The 17,648-nt window shown below is 40.8% G+C and overlaps 1 pseudogene; it reads left to right on the forward strand.

Annotated features, from left to right (window-relative positions):
* The first annotated feature begins 12,969 nt into the window (after nt 1–12,969).
* Nucleotides 12,970–14,305, forward strand: LOC114035385 (annotated as a pseudogene).
* Nucleotides 14,306–17,648: the final 3,343 nt, after the last annotated feature.

The following is a 17,648-nucleotide window of genomic DNA, read 5'->3' on the forward strand; positions in this document are numbered from 1 at the left end:
AATTCATTTCTAACTCAGCAGCCCATTAAAAGGCTCTTTGTTACTATAAAGTAAGCTGACAGGAACTAGTCTGAGGATACCTGTACATGCTTTGAAGCAGGGCTCCTCCATAACACATTTCTGAAAGGACTCACCGAGCTTCCTTGTGGATTGATACAAGGAAGAACATTTGTGCATTTTATAAGGACTAGACTTTTTGTTGGTCGGAACCTGCAAGACAAACTCTCAGAGAGAAGAGTGATACTGTTGGACATATAAAAAGGGGAGATAATAATGGGGTGAAAAGGTTTTGAGAATCACTTAATTGTGTAACCCAAGGCCCCTACCTTGGCCACTTTTGTAATTATCATTTTCTCATGAGCATGGGGCAATGATGATTCAGAGAGGGAGGTCAGCAAATTGGTTTCTAATGACACTGACACCCAGGCACTCAGTAAGGTGATTGCTCCTTCCCTTCATAAAGGCTCTAAATCAATACCCAGGTGGAGTGGGAAATTCCGCAGTAGGATAGCAGAAGAGGTATAGGATCTGTTATCTGTATGTCCAAGGCTGCTTTCTTAGCTTCCTTGGATTATGACTTCCAAGCCACCATGAAGATGAGTGCCATGTAGTTGTTATTATTGGATTCAGACTGACAGGCTGTTATGGCATAAATGGGAAACACAAACGGGAAGCCCAGGGCTATGGCTACAGAAGCTATTGCTTTTATCAGAGTTGGTAGTCTCAAGTGAACAAAATTATCTGAGACTAGCACAATGTGAGCAGTTCTGATGCTGGAGCAGAAATAGGGACAGAAGACATGAGGAGAGGATCAGTTATTAAACATTGTTAAGCTCTTAAGATGTGGTAGGTATTGTTACAGTGATACAATGAAAGGCAAAAATAGTCTCTACCTTCATGGAGCTTACATTTTAATACAGAGAAGATCTTGAGACTTCCATTTTTATGAAATTGAATGGGCTAGTGAGCTGAAATGGAAAATGGAAGCCTGTCACCACTTTCCCCATTTTCTCTACTTCATAGTTTGTGATCTGGAGGTGAAATATGGATACCCCTTTCCCTTTTCTTTTCAATGAGCTGTAAGTGCAAGTGATTCAGGAATCCCCTACCTACTGCTAAAAACCCAGAAGGGGTGTCAAGAATAGAATTTAACAAAAGGCAGACTCAGATAACTCTCCTAGTGAGATCCCATTTACTAAAAGCACTCTCTTCCAACCATTTAGGAAACGAGTCTTATGGTCTGCCTCCTTTTGTACCAAAATACTCAGAGTAAGGGCTGACAGAGTCTTTTAAACCTAGGTGTGTCTTCCTTCTGATTGGCCTGACAATACATCACTTGGACCTCCTGATTTGTGGACATTTTAATGAGGAGGTGAGCTAAGAGTTCTCAGTTCTTCCCTATTATTTCATTGTTGAATGCTGGGCAGGACTAACCAGCAACTGGGGAAAGCGGGCTGGACTTTAGATGTGGCAATTTACACCCCTATCTAATACTTAAGGAATGCTAGCAGGTTTATGAGACTCAGCCACCTCTAGTTATCTTGGAAAAAACATCAGGAAAGTGATGCCATGACTTGCAAGTGACTTGGATTTAAGTGAGGGAGGGCTGTGCAAAGTCACTCACTATCTCCTCTGAGACATCTGAGTCCAGTGGCAAGATACAGATCTGAAGACTGGTGACGGCCCCCATTACAGGGTAAACAAAATCAAAAGGCCCAGCCCAGGCTGGTAAGCCTTGGAGGCTGGGAGTGATCACCTTACTTGAACATACTCTTCAGAAACTGCCTGCCCTTAAGAAGTGGAGTCTGTCAAAATGAGGAAAAGGATGGATCGTAGGGAAACATTGGTTATAAAATAATACAGCACAATATTAATTTTCCTCAGGGGGGACGTGAAAGGGTTTAGTAGATAACTAAAGATAGATATATCCATATAAGGGCACTTGCTCTATTTCCTTCATTTTATGCTATTGTTTTGGACTGTACCTGGCTTACACCAGTCCACCAATAGTTCAGGTTTAATATTGGAATACAGTAAGACAGGGGTGGATCTTTCATCAGTTAATAAAAAGAAATTTACTTAGCCATAGAAGGAGAAGAATATTTAACAAGGCCAAGGTCTCCCACTGCATCCTGGGTAATGATCAGTCATCTTAACTTTTGTCTTGCCACTGGGCTTTGATGACTTTGAAAGAGAGAGTGAGGCTGATGACTTTAAGCAGCTCTGCCTCACTTAAATCCACTTCCTGATCAAGTCAAGACATCACCCTGGTGATATCATTGGTCCTCTCCCAGAGACTGAAAGGACAACAACCACAATGAAAGTTCTAAGTGAGGTCTCTACACAGAGAGAAAGACTTCCAGAGCAGGTGTTGTGAGTTAAACCTTTGTCACACATTTCTTACACTTGTACCTCACTACCATTGTGGTCTAGGTTTGAGCTCATTCCTTCCATAGATGCTGTATTTGTGGGAAGGAGTGAACCAGGTTTTCAGGACAACATTTTGTATTAATTGTCTTAACCATGTTGTCTGAGCAAAAACCTTTGGTAAAAACTAACAGACTATTGGATGACTGTCAATGGGATCTACTGCCTTTGTTACTCAGGACCTACAGTAGGAAAAGCACAACTTTGAGAGTTATCTCTAAAACCCTAAGAGTAGCAGTAGCTATCCTCTGGGGACCAACCTGCCAATTAGAGGAGAAGTTGGGGAATGCTGCTATTTCTCCTCCTTCCTCTTCCCCTCGTTCTTCTCTTGCTCTTCCCCTCCTTCTTCTCTTGCTCTTCCCACCCCCTCACCCCTCCTTCTTTCTCTTCTTCCCTCTCCCCTTTCCCCCCTCCACCTTATATCCCCTGAGTTAACCAAGACTAGAGGATGGTCTAGTTCTTAATTTTAAGGAGAAATTAACCTAATGCTTATGTGCAGAGGGGTTAGGATATTGCTTCTACAAAAGGTATGTGCCATAAACTATGTGGTCACAAAAGCTAAAACTTAATCCATGAACATGTGTGTGTGTGTGTGTGTATGTGTGTGTGTGTGAGTTATGAGTTGAGGCAGAGAAACCTAGACAGATAAGGCAAGGGCTTATGAATAACACCTTAATATTTTAAGTAGTATTTCTTTTCCTAGATTAATTATGGACCCTCTCCCCCATGGGAGTTAAACCATTTGATACTACCACTGAAAATATGGGTTTAATAGTAATAGCAGAAAAGGGTAGGTGCCTGCAGAATGAGTACCTTTTGGTGACCAGTGGCAATTCTGTGGCCTTTTAGGAAGACTATCTCAGCATGTTCCAGAGAAAATCTGAGGAGTCTATTAGGTTGGTGACTTAAAAGGACACTTTTAAGTGGGAACTTTGAGTGGGAACTCATATGTTGTACTCTAACTGAATAATTAATACACTGACTCTCTTCCTAAAAAGGAAAGCATTACTCAGGGTACACAAGCTGATTTGGACTGCTTGCTATAAGTCATGCGTGGAATCATGAAATGGAACAGGATGAGACTTCCTAGGAAGCTCTGAGGTTTAGATAACCTCATATCAAAAGCGTGAAATTCCTCTGCAACATCCCTAACAAGTGGTCATCCAGCTTCCACTTGAAGATTACAATGACAAGAAAACCACTGCCTTTTAAGGAAGTCCATCATATTTTTGGATATTTATAATTGTTAGGAAGATTTTCCTTACATTGAGCTAAAACTAGTCTCCCTGTAACTTCAACTCACTGGGCCTGATCTGGTTCAACTTTAGGTGTACCATACCTTAGGTGAAAACTGACCTGGCTAGCTCTGCTATTTACTGTCTATATAATCTTGGAAAAATTATCTACCCTCTCTGGGCCTGTTTCACCATCTGTAAAATGAAGGTATGGACTAAATGAATTCTACTGACCCTTCCAGGTCTAAATCTATGATTCTAAGAGATTCTTTCAAATGTTTGTAGATAGACATTCTCAAGGAAAAAAAATTAATACAAATGTTATACTCTGAGATTTACACTCCTTTGCAAGAAACAATTTTACTGATTCTGACATTAATTTATATCTAAACCATTTATTGTTTGGAGAGGAAAATATCCAAACTGGCACACATCCCCACACCTTTTTGACATGACTCTCTGCACCAAGATCTGAAGTAACATTTATAGGAATCTTGAACAAGGAAAAGATCACAACATGTTAAAATACAGTTTTGGGTTAATGTTCCAGAATAGTCACCATTCAGTTCCCTCCCAGACCACTGTCCCTTAAAAATTTCCTTCCTATGATCAGTATTTTAACCTTGAATTTCAAAAGAGAAAACTCCATCTTGGGGGGGGGGTCTTGGCAATCATGTTAATGGATAGGAAAGACAATCATCCCATATAGAGATTTACCCTTATTCCATTTTAAGGCCTTAGTTTTTGTTCTTCTCTGAAGGGAAAAGCCTAAAACAGAATTTTAGTCTAAATAAACAGTATTTCTTAATATTTCTAAAGAAACTGAAAAGGAGAGTTTTAAAATTGTTTTTGCTTCCACAAAATAAGTACTACACATAGATATTATGTATATATATATGATGTATATATATACATATATATATACACACACACATACACACACACACACACATGATTATTTGGGGATCATAGGGTAAAAACTTTGTGAACAAATGCATTAGTAAAAACAAGATCCTTCACCTTGGAGAATATTCCTTCCTTCAAAAAGTTTTTATTGAGAATTCTTTATGTAAGGTACAATACTATGCTAAGCACTGATAATGCATTTGTAAGGTTTTTTTTAAGTGCCTTTACATACATTATATCATTTGATTGTCATAGCAATCCTATGATTTAAGCATAGCAGGTATTATTATCCCCATTTTACAGATGATGAAACAGACTTAAGACAAGTTAAGCAACTTGGGTAATAAAACAGGTAACCTTGAAGTCTGAATACCTCCATTTCTTTTGACTCCTAGTTCAAGCCTCTAGAGCCAATACAGCTGCCCTAGTGTTTATAAATTACTTGGTCTGGGAAAGGCTTACCTTTTCTGTCCACCCATCTTATTGAAATGAGTCAAAGTAGTAGCATATGACACATTCCCCCGCAGGCATAAACAGTGTTGTCCTAAGGTAATTATCTTTGAAAGGAATTATTTCACATACATTGGAATTCTGAGGACTCACCTGGGCAATTTACTCCTTATTCCCTAGATATATATCTGACAAAAATATTTTACAGGTCTGCATCAAAATATCAGATCCCTTATCAGTAACAAAAACACACTGAGTCTCTCAATAGAGCCAGGCTAATTACATAGTTAAGCAACTATTCTACCAGGACTCAGTATTCAAAAAGATAACACTTAGAAAGAAACAAATAAAGGGGCTGAGAGAGGAGGGAGAAAGATAAACTCTAATGATTCTTTTAAAAAAACTTACATAACAAAGCCTCTGCCAAAAAAAAGGGAACAGGGTAATTCTTAACCTTTTAAAAATTATGAACCCTATTGAGAGTCTGGTGAAGCTTATGGACACCTTCTTAGAATGTTTGTTGCCTACATTCATAATTGAAGGAAATACTAAATTTAAGTTACATGTACTGAAAATAAAAATGTAATTTGTTCTTTTTAGTCCATGTGGTAGTTACTACTGCTGAATAAATCTATCACAATGCAGAAATTATAAAAGGAAAAACCCAGGTTTTATTATGCTTAAACACAGGTTCTGGAGGTCGAAAACCCTGAACCAAGATTAGGTTCCTCAAGAGGCTTTTTATAGACAAAAATTATATCAGAGAGACAGAGAAATGATAATATATAGCAATCTAGCACATCTTCTTTGGTCATAAAAATTGAACAAACAGAATCATAATCTCATAGATCCCCTAAGAAAATAAACTTAGTTAAACAGATTTTATAGGTAAACTAAGTTGAGTTACAGATTAAACTACATTTAGAATGTTCTTAATGGGCTGAGAGGATAAGATTTATATACTTCAAAAATAACTACAAAGTCAGAGCCAGTAGAGTCCTTGCACAGATAGTTAGCTAATCACCTTGGGAAGCTCAAAACTCCTGTTTGGCATCTTACCTGAGGAATATCAAAAGGTCTTCCCTTAGTATTATTATTCCACAAGTCAGGTTTTAGCCAGGTGATGTTAATGTTAACCAAAGACAGGCCTCAGTTAGCTAAAATATTCCAGGAAAAATGGTATAATAAATAAAAGGAAATAAAAAATGAAAAATTATCACACAAGTTCAAAGACCCCCCCCCCCCCACAAATATATTCATGGATCCCTTGGGGATTCTGGACCCTAGGTTCTGAACCTCTGAAATAGGTCCCCAGGTTCAATAAGATCCCAGTTCTTTAGAACGTGCATATCCAAGGTTGTCCAGCTCTGCATCTGGTATAATAGATTCCTTAAAGCCTAAAGATTCATACAACATTCATATAACAATTTCTTTAATAAGTATATATTCTAACATCTCCTCCTCCCCTTAAGCAATTTCCAAGGTAGTTAAAAGAAATCAAGGAGGGGGCAGCTAGGTGGCACAGTGAAGAGAGCTTTGGCCTTGGAGTCAGGAGGACCTGAGTTCAAATCCAGCCTCAGACACTTAACACTTACTAACTGTGTGGCCCTGGGCAAGTCACTTAATGAAAAAAAAAAAAGAAAGGAAAATAAAAACAGATAAGGTCTCTGGTAAAAATGTTAAAAGCAATTAGTTAGGAAGTTCTGTCTCAGGAGCTCCCCACCAAAATGTTAAAAACCATATATTCTTCTTGCCCAAAGGGTCTATAACAGGTCCCAGATCAATCCACCTCCGGGTAAAGTTAATCCAAACCACCCCAGGTCTGAACCTTGGCTTTCCCTTGGCTGAAATAGTGCCACCTGGTATTGTGTTAATGTTGAGAGTTTACTGCCCCAATTCCATCAGTATCCTGTACCACAACTATGCACAATCTACTCTGCTTGGTATCAATCCGCCTGGAGATTTGGTGAGCCTGCTTATTGGGGGGACTTTGCCTCTGATGTCAGTTTATTGTGTGATGATGGAAAGCCTTTCAATTAACTGCTGAGTGAGAACTGAGTGTGCATATAAAAGGCACTGCTCAATCTCTCCTTGGTAGTTTTTAAGTGAAAAGGGCTAAAGGGTATAGAACTTTAAGTGGGGAGAGGTAGCATCAGTGGCTGTGGTGAGTGCTGCTGTGACTGCTTTATCTCAACGTCTGGGTGGCCATACATCTACGTTTCTTCTGTCCTGTGTTGTGTCGATTCTTTTTCTCTCTTTGGTGAATCACTATCAGTGACAGAATGTTCCAGATCATGATCTTGTAAGCTAGAGAAATATTAGGAGAGCCATGAGGGATGAGGCAATAGGAGTCCATAGTAGCGCCTGCCCAAAGCCAAAGCAGTTGAGTCCAGTTTGGGGTCAGCCCTGCTTGACCCAACCTAACATTTAATTGACCCAGCAGTTGAGACATTTTGTTCCACAAATAAGAGAGCAACTCATTTATGGGCTATGCCACAACCACAAATGAACTTGATGTGAGCAATGCTTTTTATAGAATGGACTTGAACTTAAAACAATTGGCATCACACAGCAAGTGTGTTGCCAGTGTGATGTGACTTCTTGACAGTAGTGTGTACTGTGCTCACCCAACTGCTTCTTGCACGATGAGCTAGCTGCATCTGAGGGAGGCCAGAGATCTGTGCCAAGGACAGGACAATCAAGACCAAGAAAAGCTTCAGTCTTCTCTGAGTCTACCCAGATCCTAAATCTATTCCCCATACTGAACAGGGTTTCATTCAGTTTCAGAACCTAGACCTTTGCCACTAATAGTTTTATTGTTAAGCCCTTTTGTGAGATTCCCCCTACCTCCTTTCCAAAGCCCTTTTAATCTCATTCAAATGCACTTTCCTTCCTGGCCCCAAAAAGAGCCTGGCTTCAATTTGTCTACTGGGTCCCAGGAAAACCTTAAAGTTTTAGAAACTGCCTTATTTCCCTTTGAAAGCTCTCTTTATCTCCATTTGAAAGCAAACTTCCCCCCTTCCAATTCCCTTCATTATCTATTCTCATTGTCTGTTCAAATCTCTCAGACCTTCCAAACACCTGGACCTTTTCTTTTCTCAACCACCTCCCCCCTCCAACTGGCCTTTCCCATTGTTTTACTTTCCTGTGACCCTTGGCCATTTCTCATCCTTAATCCTAGCTAGGCGCCAGGAGGTCCAGGACCCAGTAAGTTCTGTTCACCCCAGCTTACTAGCCACTCCCATCCAGATCTCCTTAGACTCCTCCTCCAGTCACTCCAAACTACTTGGCCACTCCTAGACCCCTCCCACAGTCTTTCTGTATTTAAGATTCACTTTTGCCCCATTCTGACGAATTTCTCATGCCCCTAGAGGATGAGACTCTCACACCAACCGGCCTCTTTACCCGAGTCACCTGGCTTGGGATTCACCTGGCCTCCCCCATTCAGACACTGAGCTTTCTTCACACCCTAGAGGCTGAGACTGCCTCAGGCCCGTTCCTCCTTATGAGCATCACCTGACCACCTTAGCCCCCATTTAGATCACTGACGTTTGGGTTCCTTGGGAGTCTGGCCTATATGTGACTTATCTTTAATAAACTTTTTCTCTGGTTGGAAGAAGAATTGGGTTGAATTCTTTCAGGCAGATCTGCGCCACGATCTGGGGCTTTTCCCTGCACCCCAAAACCTCCCATGATCTTGGGGTGCCTCTGTGCATCTAGGAGCACCCCAAAACCCCTACCCCTCTTCAATACCATGAATCCCAGGTCCAGAATATCTGCAGCAGCCTCTGCTCACCAGCTCTGCTGGATTTGTGAATCTAAACTTGAATTTTAAACTATGTTTGTTGTTACACTTCTCTATCCACTCAAAGAGCCTAGGATGCCTAGGTTGAAAGCAGCTCCTGTGTTTGGAATTTCTAGGGGCTAAGAGAATGGGAAGACTTTGCAGCAGCTTTAGAGATGTTGTTATTGTTATTCATTGTTTTGTTGTTATTATGAACTATTTGCTGATCATTTAAGTCATCAATCTATGTTAAGAACATGCTAAATTTATGCTAAAAATTAAAATGACTATCCACATTGTTTTTCTATTTTTGTGGAGAATCATCTCTGTTAGGCTAAGGTCCTGTGACTAGGTCTCACTGAAATATAGTAAGGTCAGAGGGCAGGTAGGGTTTGCCAGTGTATGGCAGCTCAAAAGCCCAGTGATTTCTCATCGGGCAAATCCACACATCCCTTGACAATGAGCTGGCACTACCCCATAGAGAAAGGCAGAATTAAGAAATAGAAAGTCACTGTTTTTCTGAAAACCATAGAAAACCTGTCACTCAATCAGCAATTCTTCCTAGCAAAGGATACACAAATTGCCAGTGTGAGCATAGAACTCCAAGGACCCATGTCTGTTGTTGAATAGAATCAGGTGAAGGCAATCATTGCTGCCTGGTAGTTAAAATAATAGCAGCAAAACAGGGAGACAGATGGTGTGGAAAGATTAGATCCACCACAGCGAAATCTCTTGTAGGGTTAGGTGTTACTGATTTTATGGTTTTGAATGTTAGGCTATAAGAGGAGTGAAGAAAGGGATTAAAAATTCAGTGATACCCCAGGCTGAGGAAGGAATATAAAAAGACCTCATATTTACTTTCCTCCATGAATTGGACACAAGTTGAAATTAAAGGGAAAGGCATGGAGCAGGAGCAAAAGTAACAAAGTGATTATAAGGACCTTGACGACAGGGACTTAGTCTCTATGGTTTTGTTTTTTTTTTTGTTGTTGTTTGTTTGTTTGTTTGTTTTTGGTATGGCTCTCATAGTGCTGAGTGCAGTGCTGCTTCTTCTTCCCCTTCTTCCTCCCCTTCCTCCTCCTTCTTTTTGCTAGGCAATGGGGTTAAGTGACTTGACCAGGGTCACACAGCTAGTAAATGTCAAGTGTCTGAGGCTGTATTTGAACACTGTTTCTCCTGACTCCAGGGCTAAGTGCTCTGTCCACTGCACCACCTCGCTGCCCCCATCATGCTTCTTCTTGCCGATTTTCATTTAACATTATTTTCCTAGCTTAGAATGAGTTTGGATCACTCTTCTGTTCATTTAAATTTTTACCCTCTCTCAAGACACGGTTCACAAAGCCTCCTCTGTGAAGCCTCTCCTAACTAGTGCAAGCCCCCCCCTCATCTCCCCCTTCTTTAAACTCTTTTTGCACTTACAATGAGTACCATAGAATTGAGCCCTTAGTTATAGCATGGTTGATTCAAGTGTCTTGTATCCCCAGCCAGACTATAAACTCCTCGAGGGTAGGTAATATATTTCATTTCTCTTATATATCTCCTAGGGCAGGACTTCTTAAGCTTTTCCCACTCCAGATCCCATTTTTAGTGCAGTTCTTTGTTGGTGTTGTGTGACCTGAGGGCATTAGCAGTGCAAAGTGCTCATGCTTTGTGTTCAGAACCAAGGCTGTAGTGAAGTTGCCAGAAGCAACATGGTCAAGCGCAGGCAGAAATCCTCAGATTCATTACACATTTGATTTTTAATTGATTTTTGGTCATTGCATGTTCAGAAACCTTTTACTGTTGCCAAATTTTTCATGACCCTGCATGGCGTTGTGACTCACAGTTAAAGAAGCGCTGCAGTAGGGCATCTAGAAAAGAGCTAGGCACACAAGTGGAAGCTTAAGTCTTCTACTGTTAGCTGGGTGACTTTAAGTAAATTATTTAACCTTTCTGAGCTTCAGATTGCTCACTTGTAACTTGAGGTGGTTAGAACAGATGATCTCTACAATGCTTCCAGTTCTAAAATTCTTATGCGGTTCCCTAACATTCTCATCCCTTCTCTGTCCCTCTCTTTCTCTCATAACCTTTTGGTAAAGTCATTCCTGACCTCTGGGCTCTAAATTTAAGCAGTAACCCAGTTACCTCCCTGCCTCGGGCTCCTTGCCAGGGACAGTTGCTGCAGAACAGTACAGTACGGTAGAATACAGCACAGCACAGTCTAGTTCAACTGGCCCAGTTGACAGGCAGTGAGGGGCCACTGGGAACAGGCAGCCACTGAGTGCATAATAAGCCTGATTGTGGATTAACAGGGCTGGTGTTGTCCAGCAAATGAACTGGGCAGCTGCCCAGGTGCGGAAGACTGGAAAGGAAGGAGTGAGGAAGGGGAGACATGGGTGACCACTCCCAAAGTGGCATTCAGTCACCACAAGACCTTCTTTGTTCCTGGAAAAGATTTGGCAGTCAAGGGTCTTAACCAGACAGCCCAGTAGATTGGTGTGTATCACAATTGTTTTATTATATGTCAGACAGATGAGTATGAACTTGGGGGCCAGGAGGAAATCAATCTAACAAGAAGACATGAATTTCTGAATGGAAATGATGCAATCTTCAACTGGATGATCATGCAGAGAAAAGGGAAATTGGGAAATTTGTTTCTAAACATTGCAGCATCTCAGTTTTATTTTAATGATTAAAAAAAAAAAACCAGTAAGAAGGATTTGAAGTTTCCTTCACTTCCATAAGTGTTTGATTCCAAGAAAGGGTTGAGTAGGTTTATTGAATCACAGAATCTTAGAGCTGGATGGAAAAGTCTGGCTCTACTGCAAATAGCTCACCCAACTTTTACTAATGAAGAACCTTGTTCAATGGTTAGAGTTCTGCATGTAGAGTGAGAGGGCACAGATTCCACCCCTATCTGTGTGACCTTGGCCAAGTGATTTAACTTCTCAGCACCTCAGTCCCTCATCTGTAAAATGAGAGGATTAGACTAATCCACCTCTGAGGCCCCTTCCAGCTCTAACTCTATCATTCTACCCAATCCCTGTGAATTTACAAAAAAACCCTTCCTCACAGGATCTAGAGTGAGAAGGAATTGTAAAGGTGAATCAGTCAAATCAATTAGTTTTACAGATGAGGGATCTGAAGTATGGAAAGGACATGCTGGTGCAACTTAGAATTAAGTTTCCATTTTTTAAAAAAAATCTTGAGGTGGGTACAGGTCATGTGGGTAGCATGTTGCAGGCCGAAATTTGAACCCAGATCTTTTATCCTTAGATCAGCTACACTTTCCACATCACATTACATTATTATCTCCTTCCTTTTGTGTTCTCCGTGGTCCTCTGTACTCTATGCTGCCCTGGGGACAAAGGACCACAAGCATATAAGGCAATAAGGGGGATGGAACAAGCATTTATTAAATGCTGTGTGCTAAGCACTTTACAAATATTATCTCATTTGATCTTTACAACAAACCCGTGGGGTAGGTGTCAATACTGAGGTGGTCAGAAATTAAGTGACTTGCCCAGAGTCACTTAGCTAGTAAGAGTCTGAAGCAAGATTTGAACTCAGGTCTTCATGACTCCAGGCTCAGCATTCTATTCTAGCTGCCTACCTCCTGTCTTGAGGCCCCACTAAGCTATTTCTTTGTTTTGTTTTGTTTTGTTTTTTAGGCAACCTGACCCCTGGTTCTGCCTTTTGCCACATGCTCACTCCCTCTTCCCTATTTCCAGAACCTACCCTCTAACTAGAGAGAGTTGCTGAGTATGGAACAATATGTGGTACAAAAGTTAGATATCTTAATGATATGAAACATAGTTTTAGTTGAGAAACATTGTCCTAATCCAGCCTCCTTATCTCACAGAACTACTTATGAGCAAGTAAACGAGGGTCTGAGTGATACTGGGTAGAACTCTTTTCTCTTAAATACCTCCTTCATTGCTAGTTATGGTACCTAAAATTTCACCATTAGAAAGTGATTCCTTTGGGTCTGGAAGGTTTTTATGGTCTTCGAGAGTGTGCTGTTAACAAGTTTCAAGATGGTGGCATCTAGACTGCTTAAGAATTAGCTCTTCAGTGGGTTCAAGTCCCTTTCCTGAGAGTGAACCTATGCCTAAATCACCGGTTTTTGAAATTTTCGGCATCTAGGTTGTTCTGGCAGAGTAGCTGAGCCTTCGAAGAGATGCTACCATGATCATTTGGAGTCTTACTAAATGAATGCCGCGCCACAATGTTAAACGATGCCTGGGAAATCTGTTCAGAAGTATCTTCAAAAGCAGCAGGTCATTGACCTCACAGCCCATCCCTTCAGAGCTTACTGCCAGTGGGACTTCAGGCAGTTCAGCGGAGGTGCCTGGGCAAGGCCTATCTTCTGGATGACCATAGCAACATCCCAGAAAAGATTCTTTCCAAGGTGGGAAAGAATTTGCATAATAGGAAGTATCACCCCTTTTGGCTGGTCTTGGAGAGAGTGAAGCATCATTTTTATAAGCAATATATAGGCCCCTATGGGACTCCACCATTTTCTGTCTTTGATGGACTCTCTCCAGTTGTCACAACATGGCAGAACTTTGACAGCCTCCTCATCCCAGCTGATCACACGAGTCAGAAGACTGAATGGCACTCATGTTACGGTCTTGCACTTCAGCCCACCAATGGAACTTGATTTGTGCTGGCCTCAATGCTTTCCTTGTGTTTGGAGATGTCTATCAGCATGATCAGATGGGGACTCCCACCGCTACTGGGTCTTCCATCAGTTGGAAACTGTCAGGCTCTTCAACAAGCATCAGTTGTTTGGTGACATAAAGGACAGAGAACCCCTCCAGCTATTTGAACAAAGTAGCCACTCTGCCCACAAGCAGGAGACCCACACCTTAGAGGCTGTGAAGCTGGTGGAGTTTGATCTTAAGCAAACACTTACCAAGCTTGTGACACATCTTTTTGGAGATGAACTGGAGATTAGATGGGTGGACTGCTACTTCCCTTTCACTCATCCATCTTTTGAGATGGAGATCAACTTTCAAGGAGAATGGATTGAGGTGCTGGGCTGAGAGATCATGGAGCAACAGCTAGTCAATTCAGCTGGTGCTTGAAACAATATTGAATGGGCCTTCAGTCTGTGATTGAAGACGCTGGTCACGAACCTGTATAACATCCCTGACATTCACAGATTTTGGAGTGAAGACGAGAGATTCTTGAAACAATTCAATGTGCCTAGTATCGACCAGGATATACAATTTCAGCCTCTTAGCAAGTATCCAGCTTTGGTGAAAGACAACTCCTTCTGGCTACCCTCTCAGAATTACTCTGAGAATGATTTCTGTGACTTAGTCTGAACCATCGGGGACCTGGTAGAGAAGGTTGATCTCATAGATAAGTTTAAGCATCCAAAGACACAGAGAGTCAGCCATTGCTATTGAATTACTTATCGCCACATGGAGAAGACCCTCACCCAGGAAGAGGTGATGCACATCCATCAGTCTGTCCAAGATGGGGACAGCTGCTGGGTGTGGAGGGCAGATTTTGACATGCCTGCTTTGCTGAGGTGGGAGGCCTTCTCCCTGTTCACAGATTCACCTGAGGAGAAAGGATCACACTCCCATCCTTGAATTGGGGGCATCAGCTATCTTTTGATAAATGAGTTAGTTTTAGGAATTGTGGAAAATAAAGAATAACTCTAGAGAAAAATAGAGTGTGTTAAATTATAAATGGCTCTGGGGGGGAGGGATGACTACTAAAGATTATAGGGTATAGTGGAACAGAGCATCTATTTGGGAGTTAGAAGACCTGAGTTTGAATCTTGGCTCCACTGCTTAGAGTATTATATTTAGGGTCCTAAGATACAAGTTCAAATCCCAACTCTGCTACCTAGCATCTGTGATGGTAGATAAGTCATAACCTCTCTGCCTCACAGTTTCCTCTTATCCAAATTGAGCAAATTGACCAGACTCTTAAAGTCCCTTTAAATTATGTGCCAGGCACTATTGCTCAGTGTTTTACAAATATGATCTCATCTGATCATCACAACAACCCTGGGAAGTAGGTGCTCTTATTATTCCCATTTTTACATTTGAGAAAATTGAGGCATGCAGAGCTTAAGTGACTTGCTCAGGGTCACATAGCCTCAAATCTGAAGCCAGATTTGAACTCGGGTCTTTCTGACTCCAGGACTAGCACTTAATATAATTCATTATTATAAGATTTAATTTTATCATAAGAAGCAACGTGGCAAAGTACATAGCTTTGAAGCTGAAGAGACCTGGGTTCAAATCCTGCCTCTGACATATCCTAGTTGTGTGACATTTGGGCACATCATTTAAGCTCTTAGTGCTATAGGCAATTCTCTAAAACCATAATTGCAGAGAAGGCTCCAACTTGCATTGCTGGGGAGAATTTCCTCACCCAGGAGTTCCTTATACTAATGAAATCATTGGTCCAATCTCTGTCTCAAAATAATAATTCACATGAGTGTACCTCTTTGTTTGACCTTATGGCTACCTTTCTGTTTCTCAAAAGAAATAGCCTAAGAAAGGAGAAAGCTCAGTGATTTATGAAGGCTAGGAATTCAGTTGGATAAGGCCCGATGGAATGTGAGCAGAGATGCAAGCTCCGTGACTGGTTTCCAAATTGAGCTCTCAGCAAACTGTGTATGAAGCATCTGCTGAGCAGCTTTTGTGTGGGCTGTGAAGAAAGCAACTTTCTCTTGCCCTCACAGGGACTCAGCTCTCTCTGCAGCCAACTCTGTCAGAAACTAGTGTCAGACTTGAAAAAAATGTGATACATCTTAATAGGAAACAACTGTCCATGGTCAAGGGCTGTGGCAGGTTTCAGGCCAACACACAGAGGAGAGATCAGATTTTTAAGCCACTTGGATTTGGCTGGCCTTGATTCAAGATAGGCCCCAGACTCTGGGCTAGCCCAAGTCATTGTCTATCCTCAAGCACAATGTTTTTTCGCTCCCCTTCTCTGATTCACTTTGTACTCCAAAATTCAAGCTAGCAGTAAGAGAAGTAGTCGTAAAGGGCAATTAAATGAGGAGGAGGAACACTTTCTCTTCTGTCTTTGACTTCTTGAGCATGGAGAATTAAGGAGCTGACACCAGTAGCTCATAACTTGGGTCTTTAGCTCAATACCCCTCAACGAAGCAGACACCTGGCAACTTCTACCTTTCCAAATAATTGTTTGTCAGAGACAAGGATGACAACATCTCTTCTTACTGAAATAGATCTCTGTTGTCAGGAAGATGGTCTTGATTACAACCACTTCCTTTTTTCAACCCTTTAAAAATATATTTTATTGGTATTATTTTTTACATGATTATTCCCCAAAAGAATCTCTTCTTGTAACAAAGAAGTGGTCCAATAAATAAAAAACATTGATAATTTCTGAAAATGTATCCCTCATTTTCCATCTGCCTTTGTCAAGAGGTGGGAAGCCTATTTCAACATCAGTCCTTTGAGATAAGTTCTAGTCTTTTAGTGTTTTCATTTAACTTATCATGGTTATTGTATAATTTATTCTTTTGGTTCTCCTTACGTTGTTCTTCATAATTTCATACAAGTCTTCCCAAGTTTCTCTGAATTCTTCATATTTAAAAAAAAATGTGTCCTATGACACAGTTTGTTCACTCCTCATTTGATGGGGCATCCATTTCCCTTTTATTCTTTGCTGCTACAAAAAGTGCTGGTACAGATTTTTTTTCAGTCCCAATCCAGGCTCGCTTCTTCTTTTTTCTCAACCTAATGATTTTTTCTCACTTTCCTTAACTGTTATCTGCCTAAAATAGTATTCTTTTCCAATAAATATTTATTAAGTACCTTAAATACATTGTGCTAGGTGTTGGGAATACAAAGAATGGTGAATAGTGTTTGCTTTCAGGGAGCTTACATTTTACTGGAATGTTTGAGAACCAATGGGCTGTAATGCAGTATGAATTAAGCGAAGGTTTGGATTTAGTCACTGTATAGGCCAATTGGCTTTGCTCTGCCATAGTTGGTACCTTTAAACCCTCCCAGCTGTAATTTTTCATGTGCTTATTATCTTTCTGTAACCCACATTACCAAATACACCTGGAGCGTTTTGCATGAAGCTCTCCAAATGATGATGAGAATGTTGATGCCTTTTTCAGGGAGGCAAGCTGGAAATTAGAGACACATTGAAGAATAGGCTTTCCCCACATGTCCACCTTTTCTCTGTGTCTTTTCTGGAAGGAATGAAAGAAGAAAGGAAGAAAAGAAGGAATGAAAGAAGAAGAAAGGCAAGAAGAAAGGAAGTGCCAGGCAAATTGCTGAGAACTTTACAAGTATTATCTCATGAATCTCACAACAACCCTAGGGGAGAAGTGCTATTTTTATACACATTTTACAGATGAGGAAACTGAGGTAGACAGAGGTTAAGTGTGTGCTTGCTGTGTGTGACAAAGTTATACAACTAGTATGGGTCTGAAGATGTATTTGAACTCAGGTCTTCCTAACTCTAGGCCCAGCTTTTTATTCACTACGTCAGTCTCTCTTGAAGAAATTTTCCCCTCTCTGAAGCTTTCCCACCATCTCCTCTCTTCAAGCAAGAACATAGCATTACATTAGCATTCTCTCCACCATTAGGAGAGTCTAATGCAAAATGCTTTGGGGAAAACCTGCATTATACTCCTTAAACAGAGGTTATTATTGTTTGTCCTTCATTCTTGAATTGGACCTCGACATCAGCGAAGTGTTGCCATGACATGCAAGTGAATTGGATTTAAGTGAGGGAAGGTTGTGCAAAGTCACCAGACTTACTTTTTAACTCCATAATCAGAAAAAATCCTTAAAAGAAAAACTGTGTTATACTACTTGCATGTTTCATAGCACCTATTATACAATACTATCAAG

The sequence above is a fragment of the Vombatus ursinus genome, unplaced genomic scaffold (genome assembly GCF_900497805.2).
Source record: "Vombatus ursinus unplaced genomic scaffold, bare-nosed wombat genome assembly UNPS02009205.1, whole genome shotgun sequence".
NCBI classification, from domain to species: Eukaryota; Metazoa; Chordata; class Mammalia; order Diprotodontia; family Vombatidae; genus Vombatus; species Vombatus ursinus.